A 21,116-nucleotide genomic window follows, 5' to 3' on the forward strand; every position below is an offset into this window, starting at 1 on the left:
GTCCTTTGCCTTAGGAACTTCATCAAACCACTTAACCTTTCTATAACTTAGTTTTCTTGTCTGTATGGTGGCATTAAGAAAAGGTAAATGTAAGAGTGCTTGCTTTAAGATGCATTATAAACTGTCTTTTTTTTCCCCCAGTAAATGGAAGAGTTTGATAGTGAAATGCATTTATAGGCAAACATTGAAAATATGTTGTTAGAATTTGTTCCTTTCTCTGTTGGTTCATATTACATGAGTTTATATATGTAGCTATAAAATGCAAACATAAGCATGCTTTCTTAAAGCTTTGTCATAAGATGTTTTCATTCAGTGAGTGGAAGAGTTTAACAAAGAAAGAAATCTGTTAGCAAATATTGAAACTAATTTATTGAACATGTTTCTTTCTCCTTTGGAATCTAACTGACCCAGTTGAAAAATCCAGCAATAAAAGCCAAGTGTTAAGTATGCTTTAAGAGGCACCATAAACTTGTTTCTTCTCAGTGAATGGAAGAGTTTGGTGGAGAAACACATTTGCAAGCACACATTGAGAATATGCTATTGGAACACGTTTCCTTCTCCCTTGGTTTGTATTATACGGGTTTACATTTGTGGCTCTCAAAGCACATGGAAGAATGCTAAATATTCACCCTAAACGGATATCTTCCTGTGAATGGAAATGTTTGACAAAGAACCACCTTTCTGAGAAAACCTTTAGAATATGTTTCTTTCTCCATTGTACCTTAATAGGCCGCATGGAAAATTCAGCAATAAAAGGAAAATGTAAGCATCCATCTTGTAAGGTGATTGTAGGATCAGGTGAAATACGTTGAACAGCACATTAAAACCAGAAAGAACACTGTAAATAAAACGCGGTGTTATTAAACAATCAGGGAAGGGAAGTGCAAGGCACTGAGCGATGGAGGCAGGAGTAAACATCCCCTCTCTTTCTCATTATCTGTATCCCTATGGGGGTTGCTGGGAACCAGTCTCACTTGTGGGCCCCATAATTCAATTGAGCTTTCTTCTCCTTGAGTCAGGAAGTCCCAAGCTGGAAACGGAAGGTCTGGGCTTCTGTTTGGTTTGTATGAAATGCTTCACACATTGGGCTTCACACTGGGCTTCACACATACTTAGCTCTCAGTAAATGTTTACACCCCTACCTCTTCTCATCTGCTCTCCTTCCAGCCATAGACTTGTCTCAGCCGATGAAGAAAAGCTCAGTGTGTCTGTCTCATCTACTGCTATGTTCAGCAATTCCTGCTTGTTTTGTGTGGATTGACACATAAGGAGTTTATTCATATAATATGCATATACACATACTATCTCCTATGTATATTATTTGGCATAATAATAAATATAAAAAAATATAGTGAGTGAAAAATATCTATTGAAATCATTCAAGAGCCCTTGATTTCTAGAATATCAGATGTGAGAATCTCTGCCCCAGATCACTTCTACTCAAAACTGTCTGGAAAGTCCAACTTGTAAAACATGTTGTTTAGGTGACAAAGCATTTACTATTTTTTCCTGTCTATAGTGATGGAGTGGTAACGTGAGCCATTTAGTCCAGCCCACTGCCTTCAGCCGACCACAAAGAAGTTGTGCCTATAAACAATTGTCCTATTTTTAAAATCTTCAGAAAGGGGCTTTCTTGATCTTGCTTTGAAAACTGCCATTCTTGTTAAGACTTTCCCCCTCTGGCAAACCTAAAATCTCCAGGATATAATGTTGTTCTGTGAGCAGCCATTCAGAATGCAGCCGTGTTAAGATATCTAGTGTTTGCTAATTTTGCAGTTAAGAATAACCCCTTCTTGAACTTCTAGTATGCTTTCCCATATTTGTAAAAACATCTTTTATACACAACCTCTGTGATGAATATCCACTCCAGAAAGTTAATTTTCCTGGGAATTGATGATAACATACTGTGCAGTGAGTATGAAAACTCAGTTTATGGTTTGGCTTTAAAATAATTTTACCTCTAATATGAAAAATTTGAATACTCGGAAAGTAAATAAATAAGTAACTAAAACAGAAATCATTGATATTTCACAATCCAGATACAGCTATTTATGTTTTGATGTGTTTTCCTCTATTTTCCTATTTATGAACACAGATAGAACATTTAACTTTCTTTTTTCCCCTGTTTAGTAATTTATAATGAACATTTTCCCATATCACTAAAATTTATTCAGAAACATTGATCTTAATACATGTATGGTACTTCATCTTATGGATATGCTTTTGTTCATTGCTTTTTTTATTTGGTTTTTTACTTATGAAACATTTGTAGAATATTCATCATAGTCTTATATAAGATTAAATCAAGGAATAACTGATGTATTATAATTTTAAAAGTCTCAGATAGTTAAAGTCCTCCAGTATTTCTCATCCTCAGAAGTTACTGTTTCTTTTTTTTAAATCAATTTTGTATGTACCCTTCTAGCACCTTTTCTATGAGAAAAATACAGATTTTTTTTGTAGTTTATACTTCTTTGTAATTTACTCAACAAATCCTTTGTTAGAAATTATTCAAGTTCTTTCTAATTTTTTCATCAGTAATAAATAACACACGGCTTTGCACATAAATGTTTAATGTCTTGCTGATCATTTCCTTGGGATGAATTTATAAGATTATTGGGTCCAAGACTATGGCTCCATGGATACCATCTTTAAGAAGGAAGTATATACTAATATACGTGTTTTGTTATTACAAGCCTGGAAGCTTTTAGTGTTGAATGTATACACTTGTTCATCTAATAAACAAGAGAAAAAAGCAGTACAATTGAAAATATGGGATAAAAGTTACAGAACCAAATAATGGGGTGAACTAAAACGGAGCATTCTTCTGAGCGATAAAGTGTAAGAAGCTGTGCCTGATGAATCGCAAAGCCAAGTCTTTAGTGGACAGGGAATTCAGGAAGAGTGATTGATAATTGTAATACATGAACAATTAGTATTTAAAATCATCATAATCATCACTGGCCTCAAGCATCCTTGCATAATTTAATTGTATGTCACTTCTCTTGGAGCTTACCATTCCATTATTACTTTTTTCATGAAAACTTCTCCTATTAGTAAGTTTTTGTTTTAAAGTGGTTTGTGTGTGTGTGTGTGTGTGTGTGTGTGTTTAGAAAATGGTGGGATATTTATGGTTGATTATAAGCTTGTATAGCCTCTTTTTATCACAGAGTTGACTGAATTTTACTACTTGGAAATTGAAATAGATGCTTGTTAATAATCATGTATCAAAAATATGTATAGAGACATAATAGTCCCATGGTATTATACCTAGTCCTGATATTCACCATTTATCTGACATTCAGAAACTCCTTCAATTTCGAGGCATTTTCTTTTCACTAATTTCAAGGAAAACTGAATTGAATAGTTTTATTTTAAAATCGTGTATAATTTGATTCACTTTTTAAATTATTTTTATTGGTCTACCTGACTACATACACAGAAAGTATTCTGAAATGTGTGTCAAATGATGATGATTATTTCTGGGTGATAGACTTTGAGATGACTTTTGTGATCTTTTCTTTCTGTTCTTTAGTTCCTGAGCTTTTAATGCCAAGTGTATATCCTTTTCACAAAAGTATTAAATTACCTTTTAAAGTATTACATCATTTTATACTCCTACTATCATTGTGGGTGCATAGGCCTGGTTATACCTTCATTAGCATTGTTACATATTTTTAAATTTTCATATTAACTGTTTGTGGGTGGAGAAATATTTCACTCTCTTAATTTATATTTCCCTATTATCTAGTTTGGAGATTATTATCATTATTATTTGAGACAAGGTCTTGCTCTGTCACCTGGGCTAGAGTGCAGTGTCATGATCATAATTCACTGCAACCTTGAACTTGCTCAAGTGATCTTCCTGCCTCAGCCTCCCACGTAGGTGCTAATTTTAAAATTTTTGTAAGATAGAGTCTTGCTATGTTGCCCAGACTGGTATCAAATTCCTGGGCCTCAAGTGATCCTCCCTCCTTGGCCTCCCAAGGTGCTGGATTTATAGCAGTGAGCCACTGCATCTGACTTTTTCAGTGTTTTTTATTAACCATCTATCTTTGAGACATTAGCACTTTGACTATCTTTCTGAATTTTTCTTATTGGCATATGTAGTGTCCAAAAAATTTTAGATATTCAACATTTTACCAGTAAACAAAATTGGAATTTATGTTGAGATAATTGTAAATTCACATACAATTGTAATAATTAATACAGAGAAATCCTGTCCTTGTACACTTTGTCCAGTTTCCCCCAATGGTAATGCTTTGCAAAACTGTAGTATAATGTTACTACCGGGATATTAATATTAATATATTAAGATATCTTAATTTATATTTCCTCAGTTTTGCTTGTACCATTTACATATGTGTATTCAAGTTCCTTACAATTTTAGCACTTGCCTAAATTGGCATATTCTACAGCTGAGTCATGGTACTGAGCAATTCAGATTATCACAAAGATTCCTGTGTTGCCCTGTTATAAATCATAGCCGCCTCCCATCCTCCTGACAGTCCCCTGCAACCATTAATCTGCCCTTCAATTCTGACGTTTACCCTGCCAAAGATATTCTATAAATAGAATCTTCTAGCATGTCACCTGCACATTTTATAAAGTTGAAGAAAACTTGAATGGCACGTGCCAGCGTTATTTTCTTCTTTTCATTCCTCTCTAAGCCAAGAGCAGATACCCAACATCTTTTGCCTTCAGTTTTCTCTTTTCAAGATTTTGGCTTCTAGAAACACTGCTTTTCAAGGACTCCTAGTCTCATTTTAAGTGACTGTATAGGTTTTAAAGTGCACTAAAAGCATGGAATGGCCATAGCCGATGTTGAGAAGAAAATGAAGTGAAATCTTGTCTTAAGTTATGAGAGTGAACAACTCCCATGGCAATGATGATGAAGTGATTATTTCAAGACTCTCATAATTCCTCTCCGGAGAAATGTAGCTGAAGTTCAGAATTCTACCAGGGGCTCTTCATTATCAACACAATAAGGCAAAGTTGGCAGAAACTGGAGGGGAAAAATATGTTTTCTTCTCTATCTTGAATAAAGGGTAGAAACATCAGAGCCCTGTGAATATTCCAGTTGTTCTAACTCCTGGTATTCCTTGGACTCCATGAGTCCTGATATGGAACAGCAATTCCAGTGTCTTATGATTACCAGTCCCTCCCCATGAAGCCCACCTTTTTTAAGGCTCTAGATAGTTTATATCAGAATGATTGTCATATATTCATAAATTATTTTAGTCTACTGAAGTAGAAACTTTTGAAATATAATCAAACCTAAATAAATCCTTAGAAAATATTTGCAAAATACAACTCACATAATATTTATAAGAGAAAAATAGATTGATGAATCTTAAACTTCTTGAATCAATGTTAATATTAGGGTACTGTTTTTATAGAGATTAGCATCTTATTACATAAAATAGGGCTGTACGTGAAATACGAGAATCCAGCCATTGTCCCCCATCCTTCTGCTCCCTGCCCCCTGGGAGAAGCTGCTGGCACTTTCCTCCTGGATCACTGCCTTGGCCTCCTTAGTGGCATTCCCCCTTCTGCTTTTGCCTTTACATTTTAATCACAGCATGGGAGGCAGTGCTTCTTTTACAACAGGAGTCAGATCATATCCTGCCTCTACCTCTACCTGCAACTAACTCTCAGAGGCTCCAAACTCTTGCAAAGTAAAACTCAAAAGTCCTTGAAGGCCTACAAGATCTGCAGCCCTCCTACCTGTTTGACCTCCACCCTACTACTCGCTCCAGGTTCACTCTGCTCCAGCCATCTTTGTGTCTTCACTGTTGTGTGAAAATGCAAACACATCTTTGCCTCAGAGCCTTGGTACCTGCTGTTCCTTCTGCCAGAGAGACTAAATTGTTCTATTGAATATGTGCATGACCTGCTAGGGGCCATAGCTCATCAACTCCATTAAAAAATGGAGTTCTCTATAGCACTGGTCACCAAGCACCTATTCACTTATTTTTTTATTGTCTGTCTCCTTGACGTCCACCTGCCCACTATTGTCTGGAATAGCATCTATTTAGCATATGGCTGTGCCCCACCTCCTGGAAAAATGGGTAGCATGAAGTAGGTCTCAATAAATATTTGTAGGATAAGGGATGAATCTTCGCAACAATCTGAAGAGGTAAAAATTTTATCATAGTTTTACCAATGAGGTCAACAGTGCTTAGAAAGATAAAGTAATTTGTGAACACTCTCACAGCTTCTAAGAGGTAGAAAAAAAACAAATCCCAGGAAGCTTTTCCAGTCAGGAAAGAAAGGAGTCAGGATAATAGTTACAAAATGTTCTGGCAGGTAAGTCAAATGTAATTTTTCGATCTTTCCTGATATTTGTATTAATTTAAGAAGAGGTTATTTAGAAACAGGCAGTGTCTTAACTAAGGGTAATTGCTAAGTTATTCTGGAAACAACCTCACATGCACACCAGAAATTATATTTAACCAGCTGTCTGGGCATCCTGTGGCCCATTCAAGGTTGACACATAAAATTAATCATCATGTCATTCCATGTTACAGAAAAACAGATAGAAATGAAGGCAGCAGGAGTTTTTACCTTTCTTTTCTCTTTCTTTCTCGATCTCCGGACCTGCCTGGAGGTTCCTGTTTTTTAGTTTGCTCTCCTTTTTCCCTTGTCATACTTTCTTCCATTCTTACACCTCGCATTTCACCTACGTGACCCTGAATTCACTGGGAGACTTTCCTTCAGACTTATCGCTTCTGATCAGAGCCTCCCTTTAACTATCCCCTCTTCTCTGGTTCATTTTCTCCCTTTTTATCCTCTTGGTCTCTCCTTTTCCAAGTGAAAGTGAGAAGTTATGAGTGAAACAGAAAGAACGGGAAAAGAATATGGCAGGGGTGAAACTCGAATGGGAGATGAGAGAGTGGTAGTGGGGTAGACCTGTCTTGTTAATGCTGCTTCTCTGCTCTCTTCACTCCATTTACCCATGGAATTTACAGGGAGCAGAGTAGGTGCTCACACAGGGAAAATGTAGGGAATAGAAAAAGATATAAAAATATTTTTTTCCCTACCCTTTAAACGTAGGGAAAAAAAGAATATTGTAACCTAAGCAACATCACACAAGGGCGAGTTTTGTGACATAAGCAAGTCCACACTATGCTCATGTATGTAGTACCAGTGCCCTAGTGCTGTCTTTCCACCCTAAACAATAAAAGCTTTATTATAAAGTTCAGCAATGTATTTCTTTTTTTTTTTTGGAAACAGAGTCTCACTTTATTCCCCTTGGTAGAGTGCTGTGGAGTCACAGCTCACAGCAACCTCCAACTCCTGGGCTTAGGCGATTCTCCTGCCTCAGCCTCCAGAGTAGCTGGGACTACAGGCACCCACCACAACACCCGGCTATTTTTTGTTGCAGTTTGGCCAGGGCTGGGTCTGAACCCGCCACCCTTGGTATATGTGGCCGGTGCCCTACTCACTGAGCCACAGGCGCCACCCGAGCAATGTATTTCTAAAGAAATTCTTTTCTAGCACACCTATAAAATGATTGGCCAGGAAGAGAAACAGTGGTATATACATTTCCTGCTGCTTCCAGGGGACATTTGTTAGGCTCATCCAGTGAGCATCTTGGTGCCAGGGGATGTGTTCTCAGCCCATGGTCCAAACAGACAGTGACTCTTCTAAACCCAAATTGTTGAAAGAAAACCCTGGTACACTCCCGATGACTCCTTTTGCCTTTTGAGGCTTACTCTTATGACAGTTGATTATACAAATTGAGTCAAACTTGTCATACCCAACTAAATCAGAGTCAAGAGGCCCAGGGGAAACGCACTCAGGGAACCCTGCATACGTACCAGTGAGTTAATTTTCCACCAGCCTAGCTGTGGAAACAACCTGCTGTAACCTTATGATCAGTTTTACCTGGTACCTGCTGAAATGACCTCCCATGCCTTTACAATTAATTTTACCTACTGCCTGTACTCATTGGGTAAGAGCTTACCAGTTCCCCCAAGCTTCTCTAGTGCTCATGAGCTTTCTTTCAAAACAATATGTAACTTTCCTCTTTCTAATAAAACCCACGAAAATTTCCTTAGTTCTTGGGACATGCCGGAGACTGTCCAGTCTTTGTGGATGCCCCAAACTGTGATTTTTGGTGCTCAAATAAAATTTAGAGATTCATCTCTGTATTGTATTTTGCATTGGCACTCTATTTATCTTCCTTAGTTAACTTGGTTACTGCTGATAGACAGGACTATACACCTGTTAAAGGTACAGAACATGCAAACTGCGGAGCAGAGTCCATTTGCATATCTGTAAGTGAGAAGGTTTCCTGCAACTAAAACTCAGTCCGGGAAATAGAACAGCAGGACAAGTGATAAGGTTATGTGATGATGATGATGATGGTAGTGGCTAACACTTATTGAAGACATCTTATGTTCTAAGCATTGTTCAAAAAACGTTGAAGGCTTGACATTATTTAATTCCCATGACAACCCTATGAGGAAGTACCATTGCCATCTCTATTTGAGGATAAAACAGGGAGGATAAGTAACTAGGTTAGGGTCATATGAGTGGTAAGTGGCAAAGGTGGGGGGTTTGAACTCAGACAAATATGACTCATAACCAACCTGACTATTGCTTTTCTGCTAATCAGTATTTGAAACTCCATGCAGCATCTGTGTATGAGTGAGAAGCCATCTAGGCACTTTGGATTCTGTCTGTTCCTCACTTTTTGTTCCTGGCACCTGAGGCCTCAGCCTGCTGTCTTCCTGCTTTCCTGCCACATGGGGTCATCTTCTACCTTATCCAATATTTGCTGAGATCTGTGGATTAGACAGAGATTTAGAGACCAATCTAGCTTTAGTCAGCTGGAAGGGCTCTAAACTTTGGGGCTGAACAATAAATGCATTTGTGGTATAAGGAGTGGAAAAACTTAGGTTCACTTTCTAGTTGAGCCACAGATGCCTGGGACCCCAGGGAGAGGATGCCGATCCACTGGGTCACGTACGGAGCTACAGCACTATATGTGTTCTATATCTATTTTATGAACATATACATAATCCCCAAATAATTCTAATGCTTATCCTGGGTTTGAAGATCCCTAAAATAGAGCACAGAGAAGGTAACTTATTCTAGAGTAAAAGGAAGCTTAATCATTGTGCAAATTATGTACACTAGATGAGATGATGGAGAACTGTATGCTGGAGCTCAAGAAGAATCAGATTCTAGAGTAGATTACCCTCACACTGCGCTTAATGAGAGAGCTTCCCAGTATCACATGGTTGGAACCTCCCCAACACTTGCATGTGGTGGTCTATTCTGTTACCACCCACAGCAGGCCAGCACGGAGCATATGCAGCCACCTCTGCCTGGGGAGTCCAGAAAATTTCTCAGATGAGATGATCTTTAGATAGAAAATGTATAAACATTGGGTTCTTAACTAGACACACATCTAGGATCATTTTAGAGCCTGAACATGGAAGGGTTTGTTTGGGGAGAAATCGAAACAACTGAATGAATGAATCACTTTGCTCCACCTGATTCTATTCTGTGGCCAGTGACAGGAAACCCCTGCCTCCCCTCTCCCCCCCCCCCAACTTGGCCTCCTGCTTTCTCCACTTCCTATCTACAACCAATCCCCTCAAGTGAATCCATAGAACTAGAACTCAAAATAGGAATTTTAAGGAATTATAACAGATGTATTTTTATTCGTTATTATATATGTTTAGCTTCTGCCTAACCTGAATTGTATTTTTATTTGTTAATTTGATTCTCAAATATTTGGAATATAAAGATAACTCAGAAAATAAAATGCCTGCATTTCTATCATTTTTTTTTAGAGTTCATATTTCACTCTATTTGCTTAGATTATTTTCTTTGGTGAAGAAATAACATATTACTGAGACTGTCAGTGTATACCTCTGTCTTGCCTCTAGCATCTTTATGTTTATTAGGAGAAATAGTTCAATAATATTGATGTTTACTCCACCAAAAATAGCATCACTTAAGAACTACTCTTCTTTAGATGGGACCCCAGGGATCATGTACGCCACTTTCTTTTGACAGGTGAGTGCGGGAGATTCTAGGCAGTAGGTAGGGTTCTGAATATGGCAGAGTTGGTCACCTAACATATTGGTTTTTCTACTACAGTTGGCCTCAGTGCTCTATCAGGAGCGTCTACGTGAGTGCTGGAAGCATGGTGACATTCCCATTTTGACCTTTACTGTTTGTCTTATCTCCTGGCCCTACTGACCCATCTTCATTCCCATTGCAGCTGGGCTAATTCAAGCCCTCTCAACTCTGGATGATGGCAGTCGCTGCTCTGCAGGGCCCCTCAGACTTAGCTCTGACATGTCATATACATCACGTATCTGGTGGCCTCATGTTGTTCTTGAGCTCAGTATTGTACCATCTTCACATGAATTTGGTTAAGGGCAATGCAAGAGAGGAAAAGATCTGGTGTCTGATACAACAACCACAACAACAACGATCTTTAACATTTATTGGCGGCTTAGTATCTGCCAGGGATTGTTCTACGATCTTCACATGAATTAAGCCATTACATTCTCATAGCAGCTCTTTGACGCACGTGTTATAATTATCCCTATTGTAGAGATGCAGAAGGTTAGGTTCAAAAAGAATAAGTGCTTTGCTCAAGTTTTCCCAGCTAGCATGTGGTAAAGTTAAAGTTCGGATTTGGGCCATCTGGCTCCGAAGCCTGTGTAATTTACTGCCATACCATCCTGCCTGTTGTGCAGCTCTTGATGAAAATGAATAGGAGAGCAAGCCTATTTGGGGACTCCAAATTTCTGTCAGTCCTTAATACACAGTGTACTCTGATTCTTCAATAGTCAGTGTTTTGTGTCTTTTGAATGAGTTCTGTTTGGAAATTATTTTGAAATTGAATTATCTGTATCACCCACGTATTTTTTCCGAAGGAACAAAGTCATAAAGAGCAGTTAAATTTCCAGACAAATCCATAGTCTGTCTAAATTGTGATAGAACCAAATACCCTCATTTGTAATAAAATATAGCAATGCTGGCACATTACCAGGGAAAAGAGAAATCCAAATGCTATTATATTTTACTCTGAAGCGATTGTGCTGGAAGGAAAGAGGAGGAGAACGCAGGCAAAAACTCCGAGGAAGATTTTAGGCTTGTGAATATTTTCAAGGGCTTTGAAAACAGACGTTTCTTTTATCTAATTTTGTTTCAGATTTAAGGGTTTTCCCTTTATTCGATATACTCATCTATGTAGTAACGTTCTTATACTTTTCTAGCTCTGAAACAACAAGCAGTTTGTGGTGGTTGTGGTTTACAAATACAATCAAGGGAAGATGAGAGGTTTTGCTGGAGTCATTTGGCGAGATTTAGAAAGAAAAGGAGAAAGGGAAAGGAGATGTGAAGAATACATATGCTTCTTTCGTAAACAGAGATCATCTATGTTATGATTAACTTAAAAATAGGAACAGTAGAGTAGGTGGTGCATATACATGCCTTCCAAGGGGAAAAATGCTGGTGCGGAACAGCCTTTTATAGCATATTTCCTTCTGTTGATCTATAGTAGCACCACTGACTCAAACCAACATGATGGATGGGAGGAGCAGGAAAGTCTGCAACCAGCTAGAAAAAGCTGGTGTTCCCAGAGGGCCATTTGTAATTTAACAAGTGCTTTGTAATTTTTTTTTTTTTTTTGGATGTAAAGTACCTTCTTTCAGGTTGGAAATGGATTAGGTATGCTTTGGAGAAAATAACATTAAAATTCTTCTGTCGGAGACAAAGGAGACTGCATTGGATAATCATTTTTTTTTCACCAGTAGCTTTTTCCCTTTTCTTTTCATTATTTTTCATGCCACTGCTGAGGTCCCTCTGCAGGGTCTCTGCTTTTAAGTCTAGTTATTCCTGAGCTTTTATTAAGGGAGAGGTAAGGAGAATTGCAAGAGTGGTTTCGAACAATCTGCTGTTTATTGTGGCTGGGGCAAGCTTGCCCAGCTATGTAGGCTCTGCCCTCCTCCCAGCCCACCTTCCCTATACATTGTTTCTTTGTTTAACGACACAGTTAGTTACTGGGGTGGAAATACATCTTTTAGCCATGGTAGCTGAAAGCTTGCCTCGTTATTATCCATGGAGCTGTAGTATAAACTTAACCTTGGCTGAAATGAGGAGAAAGTCCTAAAAATGACCTTGCTAAGGGGGTTAGAACATTGCCATTTTCAAAACATGTCACCAGGTCATTAAACATTTAAAAAGAGTAACTTGAATCAAATCAGTTTAAGGGAACCCTTCCTCCCATTGCTCCCACCTTGGACTGTATGAAATACATTTAATTTAAGTCTTATTGAAATTTCTAAGGGCTCCAACCAATCTCAATAGTCAGGAGGCCCACAGATAATAATGCCATTTTTCTAGTTTGTGAAAGGAGAAATAATGGACCTGAAAAAAATTAGATTATTTTCCTTTTTATTACCCAGCTAATGATATCCCATAATTGATTTAAGATACCTACTGACTTGACGCATTTGTGGTATACAGCTTTGTAAGCTCTGCTTCTGTGATTCCCTTTGAGGTTAGTCCTGGAAGCACGCTGTTCTCAGGAGATGCTGGGATGGGCCCCTGAATGGCCATCCATTCCCCAGAGGGTAGCAAATCAGCTTTGCCTCAAGTTCTTGGAGAAGTCATGAATACCATGATAGCCTACTTACTTTTCACTTTCTACTTAGAACTGTGGCCCTGAAATGTTCCAATGAAATTGTTCAATTGCGTTACCCAATTCAAATCAGTGGATGTGAAGCTGTTTGTCCTGATTTTTAGATTTATGGGTCCCCAGTGAAATGAAACGGGTGATTTCTTTCTGCTGAGTAGCAGTTCAGAGAGGGTGCTTTTGAAATTTTATAAAGTAACACTTCAGAGAAGTTCCTTCAGATGTTTTTCCTGGGATGTGGTTAAGCAGGAGGGAAAAACATGGCTAGCCTTCACAATCCTTTTACTGCGTAAATATTATAATACCCTAATTTCACATTGAGGGTCTTGAAAGTTTTTATGTAAAAACCTTGAAAATGGCTCTCTATTTCACAGCCCCCCCTTTTTAAGTTTGAGACAGGATTGAACACGACCACATTTTTAAATGCTCATTAGTAACGTCTATCTTACTACTAAAAGTAGGATGAGTAATGAGTAAGGGCATTTCCATTTCCCGTTGTTAAATGCAAACCCCCAGTGGCTGTAGGTATAGAAATGCAATTTTTAGCTACCCAGAAAAGAAAGTTTGCTTTCTTAAAAAAGTTCTTCCATAATATTTTTAGTCATACTTTGCCATTTTTCCATTAAATGCCCCATTAGTACTCACTGAAGAAGCCACTCAAAGAATGAGCCATGCTATAGAGGCAGGTTTCATCTTAGAGGTACAGTGGGGGTCCTGATGGATTGAGTCAGTTTGAGTCCTGTTCGTGAGTCTATCCAGTGGCAGGGACAACAGGACACGTTTGGGTGAGTGGCTTAGCAGGACCGTATCTGGTTAGTAGCATCACATTAACTTTCCTCAAGGAAAAGTAGAAACAACATGTAAGTCAAGTATAAATTAGCAGAAACCGAAGTGTGGAGAGGAAAGAGCTTTATATAGATTCCGGATGATCACTTACCCCTGCGGCCAGAGTCATTCAACCTGTGGTTCCAACTGTAAAATGCAGGCAGTGGCCATTCTCTGTCAAAATTTAGTGAGATACTCTCTATGAAGATGTTCTGTAGTCTCTAAGATCCTATACCAGTGTAGCCCGCCCTGTAACTTTGTGACTTTTCATGTTTCAGTCAAACTGATACCAATTTCTTTAATAGACTTTAAATTAACTTTTAAAGAAGCAATGATAGGTTTGTAGAGCTGAGGCCTGAGATGTGAATGTTTACATGTAAGGATAACACGCAGCTGCTACCCAGGCCTGTTCTCTCAGACAGAAACATCCAGGAAGATTAAACCCAGAGAGACCAGGCTGAAGCTTGCCTGTGCCACTTGCTCACAGTGTGCCATGGGGCTGATTATTGGATTTCTAGGTAGTGTAAATAATTCTGCCTCCCAGGGTTATTTTTAAGATTGACTAAGATACCAATATAGCTAATACCTAGTGCTAGGCAGATGAAAATTGTAATAACTCATACAGATTGAGCTTACTAGGTATAGGCACAGTTCTTAAAGATATTAATTCCTTGAATTCTAGTATCTTTTGTGACAACTTGGATGGAACTAGAGACCATTCTAAGTGAAACATCGCAGAAATGGAGAAACAAACACATGGATTCAATACTAGGTTGGAACTGATGGCCCAACACTAAGTGCACATATGGAAGTAAATCTCAGTGAAACAGGCTGAGAAGGGGGAAAGAGAAAATAAGTAAATCCTGTTGGGTACAGTGCACACTGCCTGGGTGGGTGGCATGCTTATAAACTTCATTCAATTTGTGCAAGAAACGAAGTATGTAAGCAAAACATGTGGACCCCCTAAGATTCTGAAATAAAAAAAGATATTAACTACTCAAATTCTCACAAAATTCCAATAGGTTGATAATATCATAATCTTTGTTTTATAGATGAGAAAACTAAGGCTCAGAAGATTAAGTACTTTGTTTACCACCAGACACCTAAGAAGTGGCAGAATCTCATTTTAAATGCACCCAGGCTGGCACCAGATTCTGTGCACCTAACCACTTACTTCTCTCTCTCAATAGGAAGGATCTTTTCTATTAAGGAATCCGAGGCTTTGATTTTGATGTATGGAACATGTCTGCCTTTATCCCATGCAGGATATCTTGAATCCTGCAGAAACTTCTTGCAGGAAATTCCCTGAAAGATTGGCTTGGAACAGCATAATTTTTGTGTAGTTCCTAAGAAGATATGATAGATAGACAGAATATACAGATTTTTAAATGCTTAGATTCTTACATACCCAGAGAAGTGAAACATCAGATTAATGACCAATGCTATGTTATACTTTATTAACTCATTCTTTTTTTAATTTCAAAATGTTAATGGGTATAAGTATTTTCGTTATATGGAAGTCAGGATTTTCAGTGTTTCCGTCATTAAAATAGTGTTCATGTACTAAATAGATAAGCTCCCCCCCCACCCAACCTTTCCTCTTCTTGGCTTCAAATAACTTTCATATCTCTTTGTGACCAACTGTACTCATCCTGTAACTCCCATTTATTAGTGATAAAGTATGGCATTTGGTTTTCCATTTTTGAGATACTTCATTTAAAATAATTGTCTCCAGCTCCATCCACGTTGCTAAAAATGATGTGATTTCATTCCTTTTTATGGCTGAGTAGTACTCCATGGTATATGTATGTGTATGTGTATATCACATTTTCTTTTTTCATTTATAAACTGATGGGGACTTAGGTTGTTTCCACATCTTTGCAGTTGTGAATTGGACTGCAATAAACATTCACGTGCAGGTGTCTTTTTTTTAATAAAATGACTTCTTTTGGGTGAATACCTAGCAGTGGAATTGCTGAACTGAATGGTAGATCTACATTTATTTCTTTGAGAAATCTTCATATTGTTTTCTATAGAAAACAGTACTGATCTGTAGTCCCACCAACAGTGTATAAGTTTTTCTTTCATCTCTGCATCCACACCAGCATCTACTGTGTTTTGACTTTCTACTAAGGGTCATTCTGATAGGGGTAAGTTGGTATCTCTTTGTAGTTTTGATTTATGTTTCCCTGATGTTTAGTGATGTTGAGCAGTTTTTCATGTGTTTATAGACCATTCGTCTATCTTTTTCTAAAAAATTTCTATTCAGATTTTTTGCCCACTTTTGGATTTTTTTTCCCTTTTTGATTTCTTTGAGATCTTTGTAGATTCTGGTTAGTAGTCCTTTGTTGGATGTATGGTTTGTGAATATTTTCTTCCTTTCTGTGAGTTGTCTTTACACTCTGTTGATTATTTTCTTTGTTGTGCTGGAGCTTTTAATTTAATTAAATCCTATTTATTTATTTTCATTGTTGCTATATTTGCCTTTGGCATCTTAGGCATAAATTCTTTGCCTACACCCATATCTAGAACTGTTTTTCCTAAGTTTTCTTCTATAGTTCTTATGGTTTCATGCCTTACATTTAAGTCTTTTATCCATCTTAATTTTTGTATATGGTGAGAGTTGGGGTCCTATTTCATTCTTCTTCATGTGGCTGTCCAATTTTCCCAGCTACCATTTATTTATAGGGCTTCCTTTTCCCAGTTATATTGTTGTCTGCTTTGTTGAAGATCAGTTGGTTGTAGGTAGATGGTTTTATTTCTGGGTTCTGTATTCTGTTCTATTGTCTGTCGGTCTGTGTCTTTAGTTATATTTCAGTACCATGCTGTTTTGATTACTATAACCTTGTAGTATAATTTAAAGTCTGGTAGTGTGATGCTTCCAGATTTGTTCTTTTTTGCCAAGGTTATTTTTTTCTAGGTCTGTGAAATAAGACAGTCCTTTGATTAAAATTGTGTGAATCTGTTGTATTGGCCATTCTTCTTCTTCTTCTTTTCTTTTCTTTTTTTTTTTTTTTTGCAATTTTTGGCCAGGGCTGGGTTTGAACATACCACCTCTGGTATATGGGGCTGGAGCCCTACTCCTTTGAGCCACAGGTGCCGCCCTTTATTGGCCATTCTTAATGATACTTTTTTCTTGGAAATTTCTTTAGTATTATATAATTTAATGATTTGACATAAAAGTTATGTTAGTGAATGTTTTTTGTATGTTTGCAGAAATACACTGGAGTCAGAAGACTTTTTTAGTTGTGTGATTTTAGGCAATTCTTATAAATTCTCTGAGCCCTACTATTATTCTAATCTGCATAGTGGGAAGTATAAAGCTTCCTGTGTCTACAGGGAGAATCAGATGAGGACATTGATGTAAACATCTTTGGCAAACTCTCAAGACTATCTAAATGTTGAGGATTCTTATTGGTGTCAACAGAGTTTCAGAATTTCTTGTGATTGCTCATTAAAGTGCTTAGAGAGCTGGGATGTGAAATCCACATTTCTCAATTTCAGACCTTGGTCAGTCATCCAAGATATTACCCCCTTGGGAATACATGGGACTTAGAACATTGCTTAACTGACTCCTGTGGGAGGTGTTGGGTCTTAAGAGAGATGGTTTCTATGATTCGGATAAGGGCTGGCTTAATTGATCTTCATGATCCCAACTCTGAGAACTTAGACTTCTAAAATTAAAACCAGGGAAGCTTTTCTGTGACTTAAGTGAGACGCGAATTGAAATGTCAATGTTATTTAGTATTAGCATTTTACAGCAAAGTATTTGCTAAGAAAACCAAACACAATCACCACCAGTGTTTTTGAGTAGGTTCCAACTTTCCACAGGAAATGGAGAACTCTTTTTCATTTTAGCCATAGGAACTGATATTGTTTATTTCCTCCTCCATATGTTTTGTGTCTGGAAATGTCCCAGGATCCTGAAGCCCAGTGGGTCATCTGGTCTCCTCCCACCATGCACCCCTGAAGCTCATTCTCCTCTGCTCCTTACTATTCCTGCAGGTCTCCACCCCTTCTCCTCTTATTTGGTATTCTTCTCCACATTTTCCCTATCTCCATCTCTCAGTCAGTCCTCTCTATCTCCATCTCTCAATCCTCTCCCTTCTTCCTCACTGGCTAAGTTTTAATTATGCATATCCCAAAGCCTTGAAAATTAAAACCAGTAACTCTAATTCTACTATCTTTTCCTCTGACACCATGTGAGCTTCACCCAGGGAGGAGAAGTCAGGGGTAGGGTAGGAAGGCAAGAGCCTATTATCAGAGACAAACTATCTGGGATAGAAGAAAGAACTTTCTCCTAACAAGGGCACGCTGCTGCTCTTGGCCTCCCTGGAAGAGCCCAGGCCTGCCATACCTCTGCTTTCCCCCTGGAGCAGTTCTTGTGTTCTTGCCCCACGCCTTCCCTGGCTATCCTTTGGTCGTCTGTCAGCCTTCTCTCTGCTCCCTTTCTGAGCCTCTCGGCACTGAACTCTTCAAACTTCTGCTGTCAGTTTTGGAAAGATTCATGATTTCTGCATCCCAAATATTAATTCTCGAAAAATATCTCCCTGGTCTCCTTGGCTTCCTGATCTCATTTGGCTGAAGTGTTCACTGTCCTAAGTCAGAGAATGTGATAGAAAAATTAAGATTTTTCTGAAAGTGTATATTTTGACAGTAGTTCATTTAATTTTCTGAATATACACTTTCAGAAAATTCCTGAAAAACACACATAAATGAAATTTCTTTAGAATAAAAAATCAGCACAGTTAATCCATTAATTGAGGTTGAATTTAGAATAAAAATGCATAATATAAATATAGTTTATTTATTCTATTTTACCCATCCAACAATGTAATAAACCTATATTCACAACTGTGACATGGAATACCATAAATGACATTTTCAAAATTGTCAAAAACATTATTATGAAATTTAATGAGTGTTATCCAATAATATAGCTGTGCTCCTGGACAAAAAAAAGGACAAAAAAAAAAAAAAGAAAAATTGAGATTTTTATTTTTGAAACGTTGTCTCACTCTGTCATTCAGGCTAGAGTGTCCCACCACAACAGTTGGCTAGTTTTCTATTTTTAGCAAAGATGGGGTACTGGTCTTGAACTCTAGAGCTCAAGCAATCCACTGGCCTTGGCCTCCCAGAGTACTGTAGGATTATAGGCATGAGCCACTGGATCCAGCCCCCAAATTGAGATTCTTGCTAGCCCTTACACTGCTTTCTCAGTGGATTGTCACCTTTTCTGAGGTTTCTAACCTTGATGTGCAATCTATGATGTGTCATAATCTTAAACATATATATTCTCTCTTGGTTGTTCTGTTCATTTTATATTCATACTAAGAGCAATGTGTGCTATTATTTACTTTACAATGCTCTTTCTTTCAGCTCAAAATCACATTAATCATGTTTGAAGAATTAAAACTCATCATTTGGCCTCATCAAATTATTTTGCAACACTGGTGTCCTTCATTTCCTTTGGATAATATCATGTTAGCTATTGGTGCAGTCAGAAAAGTTGGTTTTTGTTCTCAGATTAAAGTATGCCTTTCCCCCCTTTGCTATGTCATTCCTAATTACATCCCCGTTCCCCTTACCAAGACCACCCAGTATAATTTCTTCCTCTGTGGAGTGTTTACAGCCTTTAAAATCTTGCACATCGTAAATGAAAAACGGGTGAGTATTTGAACTTTGCAAGTACAAGTCATCAATGGAGAGTCAACACAGTGTGACGAATGAAACTGTGTTTTTGATGGTTTGTCCCTATAATTTTAAGTGATTCTTGACCCGCTAGTGCTGCAGCCTGAAATCTCCTAAATATTTTGCTGCTGCCGCATGTTGATTTCTACCGCCTTCCCTGTAGGACTTCAGTGATATCCACAACCGTAACAATGTGTTGAATCTTCCATTCAAAATCGCGAATTTCTTCTATGCATACATTTTAGAAATGGAAAAGGCATGTTTATGGACAACATTTAGAATAAATGATAGGATTGGAAATTCCTTGTTTAAGCAAAGTCCCTGGCAAATATATTTCTCAGAATATCATAATTGGTTCAGATTTAGTAGAATGGGTATATGATTTTACTTCAATGGAGAAAGTGAATAAAAGCAAATTGACAAAATCAGAGAAGATTCAATAGGTGGAGGATAATAAAACGTCATGCTTTATATCAAATATGAGTATGTCTGTTTGAGTACTTCAGTGCGGCCTTACCATTATAGCTATCATGGTTGATCACAGCTAAAGGATCCACATTAGGAAAGTTTTCATGGTTAACTGCTTCACTCTGTTCTTGGTAAAGTATATACTGGGAAAGAAAAGATTTTTTACTTGTAAAAATTCTGATTGATTTATGTATTTTTAAACAGGCCCAGTAAAAGATTTGCAAAGAGAATAAACTGATACCTTGTTATGTTATTTACAATATGTAGAAACAAACTGTATTGCTTTGCCTTCATTTAATGCAGCGTACAGTATGTTCTAACGTGGAAACAGCTGAAACATTTTATTTGAAAAATGCATTAGAATCGAGGACATTACCAAACCAACAGAATATAAATTCAAAGTGCTGAAGAAAACTTGCTATTAAGTATGCCAGAAGCTTTGGGTTCTTAAAATCAACTGCAGGCTGATTACGGGATCTCTGAAAATGTAGAAAAAAGTTGAAAAAATGTTCAGTTGGAACCTAGATATTACTAATCTATTTTATGCAAGCTATATATTAAAACTTTTTGTATTGACTCATTTTTTGGAAATTTCATTAATTTAATTTGTTTAAGGTTTTAGAGTCAAAAGAACCCTATTTAAATTGTAGTTTTATTATTCACTAGTTACATATTTTTAAGCAAATTGCTTAACTTAATAATTTGCTCACTTATGTATTTTCAGTTTTCCTCATCTGTATCATGAATGTAACCACAGTATTTCCATGGTGGATAGTTGTGAAAGTTAATAAGCTCATGCACACAAGTTGCTTAACAAATTATATGTACGACAATTTTTTTTAAAAGGTAGCACATCTTTTATAATTACCATAATAAATCCCATTGAATATTTTTATTACATAAATACTGAACTAAGATAATGTTACACTCTCGGATGTGTGTAAAGCATTGGACTACTCTCAAGGTAGATGAATACAGGCGATTTTAAAAGAATGTAATCTGAACCATATGGGGTGTGTAATGTCTCACCCAGTGGTTCTCAGTTTGGAATGGATGAGAAGTAAACTGCTGTCCCCGGAGGAGAGGGTGGAGGAGAGAGGGTCTGGGACTAGATAAAAGGTGCCTGTGAGCGAGGGCCAGGCTGCCAGGAGTTGTCCCTGGCAGACACCCACTTGCTTAGCAGTGCTGTGGTAGAAGAGTCTCTGCGTCTCTTTCTGTATTTCCACTCCATACTTTAGTGGGGTTTAATTTCACCCTTGCAGGCCTAATACCTGACTCACCCTCAGAAACTGTTTGGGATCAAATTCGCAGTTGGAGTTAAGAGGTCTTTTGTCTCTGTACTATTGAACTGGAGAGGTATATGCCTTGGCAGGAGAAGGGACATCTGAGGGGTGGTCAGAAATGGGCAAAGCAATCACATGTTGCTAGAACCAGGTCCTCCTAAAGGGTGTGCTGCCTCACA

The sequence above is a fragment of the Otolemur garnettii genome, unplaced genomic scaffold (assembly GCF_000181295.1).
Source record: "Otolemur garnettii isolate 467f Iridium unplaced genomic scaffold, OtoGar3 scaffold00017, whole genome shotgun sequence".
NCBI classification, from domain to species: domain Eukaryota; kingdom Metazoa; phylum Chordata; class Mammalia; order Primates; family Galagidae; genus Otolemur; species Otolemur garnettii.